The sequence below is a fragment of the Symphalangus syndactylus genome, chromosome 22 (assembly GCF_028878055.3).
Source record: "Symphalangus syndactylus isolate Jambi chromosome 22, NHGRI_mSymSyn1-v2.1_pri, whole genome shotgun sequence".
NCBI lineage: Eukaryota > Metazoa > Chordata > Mammalia > Primates > Hylobatidae > Symphalangus > Symphalangus syndactylus.
In genome coordinates, this window is record NC_072444.2 from 40,915,140 (window position 1) to 40,928,003 (window position 12,864).

A 12,864-nucleotide genomic window follows, 5' to 3' on the forward strand; every position below is an offset into this window, starting at 1 on the left:
AGCTGTGTCCTGGTGTAATTTACAGGCCACAGCATTCACCTATGTTAAGTGCACCATTTGTTGACTTTTTTGTAAGTTTGCAGAGTTGTGCCACCATCCTGCACTCCAGCCTCAGCATCTCCATGCTGCCAGCGGATGCCCCCTGCCCCTCTGCAGTACCCTCTGCTCCATCCCCAGCCCCGGCACCGCTGATCTGCTTCCTGCCCTGTGGATGTGCCTGTTCTGCACATTTCACGTCAATTTAATCCTGCGACACGTGGCTGGCTGCCTCTGGTTTCTGTCTCTCAGTGTCATGCGGCAGACTCAATTTTGTGATTTGATTTCCCAGGTCTCATCACCACACATGCTCTCCATGTTAAAGGGAAAGGCTAGCTTGGAGGAAACAGAGCCCAAAGGTACTTTACATGGATGCAGATTTTCTTCCTCTTAAAAATGCAAGGTGCTTCATGTCTGTCTCTCTCTTTTGTAAAATTCATGCACAGACTGCCTGTGAGACATTGGAAAGGCAGATACCATTTCTGTTTTACAGCAGAGGAAATGACTGTTTGTCCCACACTCATGCAGTGACAGCCTCTGTTCTCCCTGTTACTGCCTGAGCAAAACCAGGAGGGGACACTCAGGAGCCTTATAGTGTCCAGGGACTGTTGGGAGTGCTGAATCCCACATGCGACCCAGCACAGGAGGGCGCCCATCCACAGGAGGAGGGAGAACCTTCCACCATCTGCTTGAGGAACCTGACAATCTCTGGTGTCTGCTTGGGAGGCGTGAGGACATTGGGCCTGTGGTGGGCCAGCAGCTTGGCTGATCTGGTGCTGGAGAGACCCTGAGAAGGCCAAGCAAAACACACGCACAAAGAGAAATAGGAAGTAGACATTTCTCCTCCTTCAGGAGTTGGGTTGCATATTTTTGCAGCTTAGGGTTAGGCATCCATGTGCCCAAAGAAGGTCTTGGGAAAAGGGGGCCATGCCTCATCCCTCCAGCTGCCCACCCTTTTTGAAAGAATATGTAATGTCAGGCAATATGCTGTGTATACTCCCTTACTTATTCTTCAAAATAACCCTCCAAGGAAGGGACCGTTTGAGGTTATCAGAACTCTACATTTAGAAAATCACTCTTTATATCCTCTCCAGCACCTGTTGTTTCCTGACTTTTTAATGATCGCCATTCTAACTGGTGTGAGATGGTATCTCATTGTGGTTTTGATTTGCATTTCTCTGATGGCCAGTGATGATGAGCATTTTTTCATGTGTCTTTTGGCTGCATAAATGTCTTCTTTTGAGAAGTGTCTGTTCATATCCTTTGCCCACTTTTTGATGGGGTTGTTTGTTTTTTTCTTGTAAATTTGTTTGAGTTCATTGTAGATTCTGGATATTAGCCCTTTGTCAGATGAGTAGGTTGCGAAAATTTTCTCCCATTTTGTAGGTTGCCTGTTCACTCTGATGGTAGTTTCTTTTGCTGTGCAGAAGCTCTTTAGTTTAATTAGATCCCATTTGTCAATTTTGGCTTTTGTTGCCATGGGAATTGAACAATGAGAACACATGGACACAGGAAGGGGAACATCACACACCGGGGCCTGTCGTGGGATGCGGGGAGAGGGGAGGGAAAGCATTAGGAGATATATCTAATGTTAAATGATGAGTTAATGGGTGCAGCACGCCAACATGGCACATGTATACATATGTAACTAACCTGCACGTTGTGCACATGTACCTAAAACTTATACCCTAAAACTTAAAGTATAATAAAAAAAAAAAGAGAATCACTCTTTATATATTTTCAAACAACACATTGGTAAACATGTAATGCTGCTTTTTTCAGCATCTCCGAGTGAACAGCCAGTCTTTCATATACACATTGACAGAGAAATCTCTCAATCAACTCAGAGATTCAGAAATTAGTAAGTATGAAAACTTAGTTGCATAAAGAAAAACAGTAGATAACATAGATAGCTGATAAGAGAAGATTTTATACAATTACTGTGAGATATTCTTAGAAACTGACTTAAAATTTGAATTTATGGTAAGGCATTTTAAACTTTAATATGGAACAAATTTAAAGTTTCTGAATAGAGAAATTTCTGATGACTCAGGAATAGTAAAAATGGGTGGGGATCATGTTTCAAATCAAGGAAGGAACCCCATTTTATTCTGAACATGTTAGTTTTGACTGTTTTCACCCTGAAATTTTCACTACTAAATATATTTGAAAGCAAGTCTTTTTTCCTCATTTAACATTTGTTTCATACACAGAGAATAATACTGTGGGTCTGGGATTCAGATTTTGAAATGAAGCATGGACTCTGAGTGGCCCCTTGTCCTTGTGAAAGTGCACTGGTCTAGAGAGCGGCAGTTGGACCCCAGAGTGTGGCACGTGTTCCTGTGTTCATTGAATATTCTGTGATGACCTGTCACGGAGATCATGTGATGATGTATATCCTGCCCTCTATCCCAACTGCCATTGGGTTTCAACTGCCACCTGGGAGACTACTGACTGGTAGCGAAGGGAGGTAGCCTTTGCTGCTTTCCATCTTCTCACTGCAGTTTCTTCACATGGGCCACTTGTCCTTAAAATGTCTCCTTAATTTATTTTTTTAACTTCCCCAGCTCCAATTTGTCTACAGACTTACAAATTTGTTTTATAGTTTCATGACTCAATTTGTATTTTTGATCCTATGAAGCTTTTCGCCTTAAATACTTTTCTCTGTTTATAAAAATGTACTGTTTCCTAGGCCAGTTTTGTACACACTCTTCCATAGAATAGATGCAGAAGAAACACAACAATACTGCCTTCATCATATTAGGAGATCTTGATACCAAATACAGTAAGAGACATTCCATGAAAGGGGGCTTACAGGCCAAAGTCTTCTGAATAGAGATGTGAAAATCTTAAATCAGATATTGGAACAGCTTAAATCCAGAGTTTTTTAAGAAAATAAACAGATTTTCTGATGGGAAACATAATAGCCTAGATAAGAGGTTTCGGGGGATTGTTTTAAATTAAAGACATTTTTAAAAGATAAATACAATCAAGTGGATATAAAAAGTTACAAAATGAAAAAAATCATTAGAGGTTATAAAAGGTTTATGAAAGTCTTACTTCATAGTCAAAATTGACTGGGGTAAGAGATTTATTTACAAGGTCTTATTAAAATTAGCTACAATATTAAAAATACACTAATACCAAACTAAAATTTTGGTTTTAAAAATAAGCTTTTCTTAAGATATTAATTTGTTCTCAGTGAAATTACAAGAGGTAATAATTTTTCATTCTGAAATCTATTATTTTTTGAACTTCTCAGATTTATACCTCAGAAGTTCGACTTTTACTGTGTCTCTTTACACGTAATTGACAGGTCCCATATTATTGCCTTCTGTTTCTTTTCTCCTGAAAAAAGTGCATCTTTTCCAGGCTGGGATGATAACTCTCTCCTTCAAATTTTCATCAGCTCCTTTAACTCTGCCCCCCACCCCCCACCAACACAGTTTCTAATTCTGCTGCTGTAATACTAAAATGCTTATTTTTAAAGGTCTAAAATACTAATGTTTGTCTCAGATGCAACACAATTTTGTGCTCTTGGCTTTTTGATATGTCTTAATTGTTTCCGGTGACCAGGAAACCTCCCATGCTGTTCGTTAGAGCCAGGTGCCCCCCGGCTCAAGTTGCTAGCTCTTCTGCTTACATTCCTTCTATAGTACAATATTCACTCATGACTGAACACACGCCGTGTCTTGTTAAATTCGAGTGCCCTTCTCATCAGGTGTGACTTTGAAGTTATTCAATAAACTTCATTTAGACACTGCCCGCTCTCAGGCAGGCATTAGTTCAGACTGCTGAGATCAGTAGTCAGTGAGAAGACAGTGGGAGTCACCGATTTAATTCCTGAAATCGCTTAAGCACCAGGCTTGACGGCCACATTTCAGTTAACTTCCACACTCAGAAGAGGGAACTGAGGCACAGAAGGGTCTATAGAACTTCTCAGGTTCATGTAGCTTCCAAATAAGGACTTGACCCAGACCTTTGTGCACCAGGCCCCGTGCTCTTGGTCACTCTCATCTGCCACCTTTCTACCTTGTCTCATCTCAGTGTAGGGATTTGCCTACACAGTCGGTCTGCACAGTTTTAAGTGCAACCCACAGTGCAAGTTCTTCCTAACACCCAGCTCAGATTCAGGAGGCTTATTTCTGCAGATGGTGAACAGGGGACAATGGGTCAAACATTGAACTTAGTGGTCCCCAGCCTTTTTGACACTAGGGACCGGTTTCATGGAAGATAGTTTTTCAATGGACCGGGATGGGGTGGAAGGATGCTTTCAGGATGAACCTAGCACATTTATTGTGCACTTTATTTCTAGTATTATTACATTGTGATATATAATGAAATAATTATACAATTCTCGTAGGAGGGCAAACCCTACTGTGAGCTGCACAGGCCAGGGATCTAGGCCACATGCACTTTATGAGAATCTAATGCCATGGCTAATCTGACAGGAGGTAGAACTTAGACGGTGATGTGAGTGATGGCAGTGGCTGTAAATACACATGAAGCTTTGCTTCCAGCCACTGCTCAAGCCTGGTTCCTAACAGGCCACACACTATCGCTGGCCCAGGGTTTGGGAACCCCTGACTTAACCTATTTCCCATTTAGAAAATAAAAGTGCAGCTCACTGGCAGCAAGTGTTCTCGGGGAACACAGAAAATGGGTTAAACTGTGAATAAACGATGCCTCATTTCTCTGTGGTCTTCTGCAGCAAGATATCAAGAGCTGTCTTTATTTAATCCATTTCCCCGAGCGTTGCCTCCAAGATGCAAGATCCTGAGGGCTCCGAAGAATCCACTGTCCATCGCAAATCGATGGTCCGCCAGCTCAGTTTTAGAGACGTGATGCTCCACTGCAGGCCTCATCCTCTTGTGCACCCTGGCAGTCAGCCATCTGAAGGTACTATGGAAATTCAGTTACTCACTCTTGGGAGGAGAAGGATTCCAGACCATTCCTGTGTGCACTCTGGAAGGCAGCCATCTGAAGGTACTATGGAAATTCAGTTACTCACTCTTGGGAAGAGAAGGATTCCAGACCATTCCTGTGTGCACCCTGGAAGGCAGCCACCTGAAGGTACTGTGGAAATTCAGTTACTCACTCTTGGGAAGAGAAGGATTCCAGACCATTCCTGTGTGCACCCTGGAAGGCAGCCATCTGAAGGTACTGTGGAAATTCAGTTACTCACTCTTGCAAGTATAAGGATTCCAGATTCTTCAGGGTCCCAAACTTCAGGCAACTCTAAAATTGCTACACTATGTTCTTCTTTATTTCATGTGTGCCAATTTAAATGTAAAAGTCAATCACTAGTGCTGCAAATGCAGAAGTAAAGATGTATTTCCACTTCAAGTTTGGTTCACTTTTAATAGTAAAGAACACCTCAGACAAGGTTTAGATATTAATGCAAGGTTTAGATATAATGTCTAGCTGATTGTTAGACATTAGCTAAAATGGAACTCTTCCTGAGATAGTATTGCCACATTTTCAAACAGACATCATGTGAAACTTGTAAATTAACCTAAAAATTGAAGTAGTACAGAAAGTTCCTATATACCCTCCCCACTCAGTATCTTTTTTGTGATCATATCTTACATGAATGTGGTGCATTTGTTATAGTGGTTGAAGCAATAGTGGTATCTTCTTCTTAATGAAAGTCTAGAGTTTGCATTAAGGCTCACCCTGTGTTGTTCAGCCTATGGATTTTGACAAACTCATAATGTCATTCATCATCCAGACAGAAGAGTTTCACACCCAAAACATGACCAATGCTGAACCTGTTAACCCCTTTCTTCTTTTCCTAGGACCCCTGACTACTATAGATCATTTATTTTATTGCCTCTATAGATTTTCTTTTGCAAAATTCTATAGAATTGGAATCATAAAGTATGAAGCCACTTAGGACTAACTGATTTCACTTAGCAACATACATGCGAGATTTCATATCTTTCTGTAGCTTAACAGCGTACTAATTTTTATCAGTGAATCATATTCCATTGGGTCATGTAATGGTGTGGGTTGGTCCACTCACCGCCTGAAGAGCATCTCAGCTGCTTCCAGTTCAGGCAATGACGAATACAGCTGCTCTCATTCTTGTGCAGATTTTGCAATGGGTGTAATTTTAAAATTTAACTGGGTAAATGTTTAGAATTTTAATCAGTTGTTTGTATAATAACATTATGTTTCCCTTTATAAGAATTAGGTAGAATTCAGTAAAATCTACTGGGCATTTTTTAAAAAGGTATTGTTGATTTAATTTCTATCATAGATATAAGCCTGCTCAGATTATCTGAGTCTCCTTTGGGTAGTTATGGTTTCTGCCTTTGAAGGAATTTTGCTGTCAGATTTGTGAGCATAGATTTATTCTAAGTATTCCTTTATTATCTTCTTCATATTCATGGGATCAGCAGAAATGATTCCTCTTTTTATTCATATTATTTATAAATTGTGTCTTCTGTCTTTTCTTTGTGGTTAGCCTGGCTGGAGGCTTATCAATTCTGTTTATCTTTTCTAAGAAGCAGCTTTTGGTTTTGTTAGTTCTCTGTTTATTTTATTATTTCTATTATAATGAATATATTTTTTTCTTTGTTAATGTTCGGTTTACATTACACAATACTTTTTTCTCTAGTTTCCCAAGGTAGAAGGTAAGAAAACTGAATTAAGATTGTTTTTAGTTTCTAGATAGCATTGTGAATGGAACTGATGTCACAGAAGTGTGCATTAATAATCAAAATAATACATATTGTGTATTTTTCACCACAATAATGATTTAAAATCCAGTAATATAGATGGTAAGTGCAGAAGGAGCATATGTAGATTCAGGAACATTAAACATTGTAACTTTTTTTAAAAGAGGATATTTACCAGGCCTCTTTCTGTGAGGAGACCCTGTCCTGGAGTGATGCGTGCATTTGTGTGCTGCCTGGGTGAACACTGCCTACTTCACAGTGATGAGGGTGGCTTAGCCAGAGACCCGAGGCTCTGTCCCCCAGGGCTCTCCTGATGGTCTCCTTTGCCTTCCTTCACCACCAAGGAGGGTGGCCCAGCAGCAGCTCAGCCCGTGCTCTCACCCATCTCCTCCGCACACGCCTGTCCTTGTCCTCAGCACCCAAGGCTGCCAGAGGTCCTTCAGCAGCTCCCGTGGCTGACAGTGACTGTATGTTTCCTAGATTTCAGGGACCACCTGGCAGGGGAGCGGACCAGAGGGACTTCCTTGGAATAGGCTGTGGCTCTTCACAAGGTAAAATCTTCTTTCTTTGTCTGAGATGGCAATTTTATTTCTTTAGGTTTCTATTTCATTTGAACTAAGATATGCAAATCTTACCGTGGACATTGTAGATGACTTACAGAACTTCTTGGTGGGCAAATGTATGTGACAGCCCATTACCAAATTGGAACTTGGTCCAGGTGGCACTCATAGATGACAGCTTCAGTAACAAACTGCATGGCAGAGAGCATTTTCCTCAGGAGAAATGTGTTCTTCGTGAAAATAGCGTTGACTGTGCAACCAAAATCATTTTGAAAATCTTACACAAAACTCTTCGGCCTTTCCACAGGTGTCTTCTATGCTTTATTTGGGAGCCATTGCCTTGAGCGCTATTTCCCAGATGGTTTTCTAATGTCACCAACTGAAGAAAAGACCCATGCACACAGGACACAGCATGATCTGATGCTCACAGCATTTTCCTTCCTCTCTGAAAACGGACTCAGCGATTCTGTCAAGCAGTACTTACTCTGAGGTCACCCGTTTGCTAAGGAAAAATCTTAGCATTGAGAAAGGTGACACTTTCCTCCCTGCTTTTGCTAGAGAGACACTTTGGTTATGAGTTATTTCTAGCATAACAGTTTATTTCAGAAGTCCAGCTCAATAGCAGACCAACGCATGAAAAACACATGAAAATTTATGTTGGGAAAATATATATTGTATGTCTGCTTGAACTGTGGGTTCTTGATTAATACAAAACTGGTTGATGAAGGTTGTTACCTTCAGGAAAATGCAAATCTAGTGGAGGGACAAAACTCACAGAAACGTATTTCATCATAGCCACCATGAGGCAGTATATTACGAAGCAAGTCAGTGATGAATGACTGGCAGGCTGGTCTGTCATTTAAGCTACACTCTGTTTCCAGCTTCTGTTGCTTCTGCTGTCTCTCTCCTAACATCTGCATATTCTTCCACTTTGTGGTGGAGGAAGCATTAGGACTGATATAGGGGATTTCCAGTGAGTGTATAATTCAGTGTAGAATTGGCAGGAATATATTCCATGGTTAGGAGCTGGAGAAAGTAAGAAATAAAAATAGACCTTGAAGAATGGGTAGGATTTTCAAAATCAGAGATAAAGAAGCAAGAAAGAGAATTCACTTTTTCAAGTTTCTAAGCAATCATATATATATATACACACACACATATATATTTACATGCATAGACATTTTGCTGGTTTCTGTCTTACTTATGTATACTACACTGTGTCTAATCACTCTGAGGACTGGTATTTCGGGTCTGTTCGAGACACTCAGGAATCATTTGTTCAGCTTGTTCTATATGCTGGAAAGTGTTGCAGGGATGGATATATGCAGTCCTTGTCCCAAAGCAGCTTATGACTCCAAGAGCAAGGGATAGAATATGAACATGTGTCTTAGGGTTACTTCTAGGGGTAAGAATGAGTTCTGTGGGCAGATGCGTACAGGAAGTGGGGAGAGGGAGAATGAGATGCAAACTATCCAGGCAGGAGGCATTGCAGTAATCAAAGTGAACTATGAGAGAAGCCTGGGCTGATGTAAAAAAAAATAAGCTTTGTCATAAGTGGAATGATCAGATAAGTCTTAGAAGGCTGTATTGCAGCCACAGTTCTGATTGGCTACCAATCAGAAGAAGAGGGAAATGAGAATTCTTCTTGGCTTGATTACCTGAGTAAAGGATCTAACCATTCCCAGACAGGCGGCCCACAAGAGAGAAGCAGGTTAGAAGGAAATACCACGAGTTGTGTTTTGGTCATGTTAGGTAGAGGACATTTGAATGCAGAGTAAGTCAAACTCTTAGGGCAGGGGAGTCAAGAATGCTCCATTGCAGTGGTGTCAGCAAAATGGCGGGGAAGGCAGCTCTAAGCTCCCATCCTTCCATAGGAATGTTGAACCAACTTTGTCAGAACCGGGAAAATAATCAAAGGTGTACGGCAACCAAAAGAATGCTGGATCAACACAAAGGCAACTTAAAAATGATATGAAAGCTGTGTGGCATTTTTGCTTGTCCCACAAGCCCAGCTTGGTGATAGTCTTGAAGACGGCAGGCTGGATTCCCAGGCTGGGACCCTTATCCCTTGTTCCAGAGAGGAGAGCACATCTGATTCGCAAGTGATTGTGCTTGTCTGTTTTAATCTTTCCAGAGGCTGCCTGAACATGGTATTCATCATCTCTGTTTTACCTGACCCAGAAACCATTCTGCTAGGAAAAACAGTGGGCATTGCTTGAAAACAGTGTTCTGTGGTTGAAAAACCCACAGTCACCTTGGGCTGGTGGGAATGTAAAATGGCGCCTCTTCTGGATCATCGTTTGGCAGTTTCTCAAAAGGTCAAACATAGAATCACTATTTGATCCAACAATTCTACTGCTAGGTATATCCCCGAAAGAATTGAAAACAGGGACGCAAACATACGCTTGTACACTAATGTTTACAGAAAAAATATTCGCAATAACCAAAAGGCAGAAACAACCCGTGTCCAATAACAGAAGAATTAATAAACAGTGTGATATAAACATAAATGGAATATCTAGCCATGAAAAGGAATTAAGTATTGGTACATACTGCAACATGGATGAATCTTGAAAACATTTTGCTAAATGAAATGTCAGACACAGAACACATTTTGATGCTTTCACTTATATTAAGTACCTAGAACAGGCAGTTGTAGAGATAAAAGGTAAATTACAGCTTGGGGCTGAAGGAAGGGTGAAATTATAAGTTATTGCTTAATGGGTACAGAGTTTTAAGTTGATGAAATATTTTGGAGATAGTTTGTGGTGATGGTTGCAAACCACGTAAATATCATTGATACCATTGATTTGTACACTTAAATGGCTGAAATTGCAAATTTTATACACACAACCCTGACATATTGCCAGAATTAAAAAAATAGTAACAAAAATAGTGAAACAAGGAAGAATGATTTCCTAGACAAGCACAAAACTCCCTTGTAAGATAACTCTTCAATACCCCTTCCAAAATGATGCAAAATTAAGCTACTTTTACATTTTTAAAAGAAAATGCATGTAATCTTAACATCAAAACCCTTAAGTAAAAGTAAGCATTTCTGATCGGAGTGTAAATTAGTTCAACCATTATGGAAGACAGTGTGACAATTCCTCAAAGACCTAGAACCAGAAATAACATTTGACCCAGCAATCCCATTACTGGGTATATACCCAAAGGAATAGAAATCCTTCTATTATAAAGATACATGCAGGTGTATGTTCATGGCAGAACTATTCACAATAGCAAGACATGGAATCAACCCAAATGCCCATCAGTGACAGATGAGATAAAGAAAATGTGGTACCTATACACCATGGACTACTATGCAGCCATTTGCAGGGACACGGATGGCATTGGAAGCCGTTACCCTCAGCAACTAATGCAGTAACAGAAAACCAAACACCGCATGTTCTCACTTATAAGTGGGAACTCAACGATGAGAACACATGGACATATGGGGGGGGGGGGACAACACACACTGGGGCCTGTCAGGAGAGGGGGCAAGGGAGAGCATCAGGAAGAATAGCTAATGGATGCTGGGCTTAATACCTAGGTGATGGGATGATCTGTGCAGCAGACCAACCCGGCACACATTGACCTATGTACCCTGCACATCCTGCACATTTGTACCCCTGAACTTAAAAGTTGAAGAAAAAAGGCCGGGCACGGTGGCTCACGCCTGTAATCCCAGCACTTTGGGAGGCCGAAGCAGGCGGATCATGAGGTCCAGAGATCGAGACCATCCTGGCTAACACGGTGAAACCCCGTCTCTACTAAAAAGAAAAATACAAAAAATTAGCCAGGCGTGCTGGCGGGCGCCTGTAGTCCCAGCTATTCGGGAGGCTGAGGCAGGAGAATGGCGTGAACCCGGGAGGCGGAGCTTGCAGTGAGCCGAGATCGCACCACTGCACTCCAGCCTGGGCGACAGAGCGAGACTCCGTCTGAAAAAAAAATTTTTTTTTTAAGAAAAACAGTAAGCCTTTAATAAAGCTTTTAAAGAGATATTTTAAAATAAAGGAAATTTTTTTTTTCTAACAAAATCTAACAATAACAGCAAGCTCCCTAATCTCTTTCCTGGGCATCTCCGACCTGAGAGTCCTGCTGAACCCCTAGCTGCTCCCCCAGGCCACCCCACAGCCCCCTTAACACTCCAGCCTGCCCGTCATGTGCAGATGGAGCTGCTCAATCAGTCCTGGGGTCTTTCTCAGCCTCTTCCAATTCTCTTTCTCACCTTTGGCCTAACCAGCAACTCTGAATCCTGGAATGGGTTGGGTAGAAAGCTGTGCTTGCTCACAAGTTACTGTTTTTGACCCTGTCACAAATGTTTGTTCATTATGTAAATGTTCTATGACTGCTTACTTGCTCAATCAGGCTGTCTATAGATAAAGAAAAAGGCCCATCTCCCAGTTCTGATTTGTGTGCAAAACTCCCAATATGGAAACTGGTAACTGCTTAAAGATTAATATACAGCACTGTCATTTATTTTATTATGCAATCTTTATTTTTCTATAACTTTGAGAAGATAATACATAAGTTCATATCAACATATAATCATTTGGCACAGCTTCCTGGGAGGGATAATAAGAAAAACATGCTTTGGAGGAAAACTCACCTCAAGACAGAAAAATGCATGGCTGTGCATCATAACAATAAAAATGTAATCCCCAAACAAGTCTTAATGTTTATATTTACCTGATCCTTCAGAAAAGGTTTAATGTATATAAATGCACACAACATACAACAAGATAATTCGGGGAGGAGCATGGAATGTGAAGAAGAAGACAGTAGGAGAGATCAAATAAAGCCAGGAGTGGAGTTAAATACAAATGCATATACTGCCTATTTAAAATGGGTCAAAATTTTGACTCTAAACTTTCTTGCAGAAAACTCTGAAAAGCTGGCATATACATTTATATAATTTGCAAGCTGCAGGACAATGCAGGCTGTGTGCCTAACTCCCTGATGGTAAGATAATGCAGATGTCCCCAGTGATAGGAGGTAGTAAGCCAATTTTGTTTTTGTTTCCTCTGTAACGATGTATTCTGAACAATGTTTTCTGCAGTGGTATGCTCTTAAGCCCATAGCCAGAGTAATATGCAGTTCCCAGCATGTTAGCTGTGACACCCTCCTTTCCATTCCACTCAGGAGAACATACTGGATTACAGACGAGTGAGAATAATGTTGAATGATTAACTTTCTAAAGTAATTTCTTAACTCTAACATTAATAAAATTAAGACTCACAGCCGGGCGCAGTGGCTCACGCCTGTAATCCCAGCACTTTGGGAGGCAGAGGCAGGCAGATCACTGGAGGTCGAGAGTTCGAGACCAGCCTGACCAACATAGAGAAACTCCATCTCTACTAAAAAAAAAAAACAAAATTAGCCAGGAATGGTGACGCATGCCTGTAAACCCAGCTACTTGGGAGGCTGAGGCAGGAGAATTGCTTGAACCCAGGAGGCGGAGGTTGCAGTGAGCCAAGATCGCACCATTGCACTCAGCCTGGGCAACAAGAGTGAAACTCCATCTCAAAAAAAAAAAAAAAGACTCACAAACTTTGATCCTTTGGCATTAGTAACAGATTACT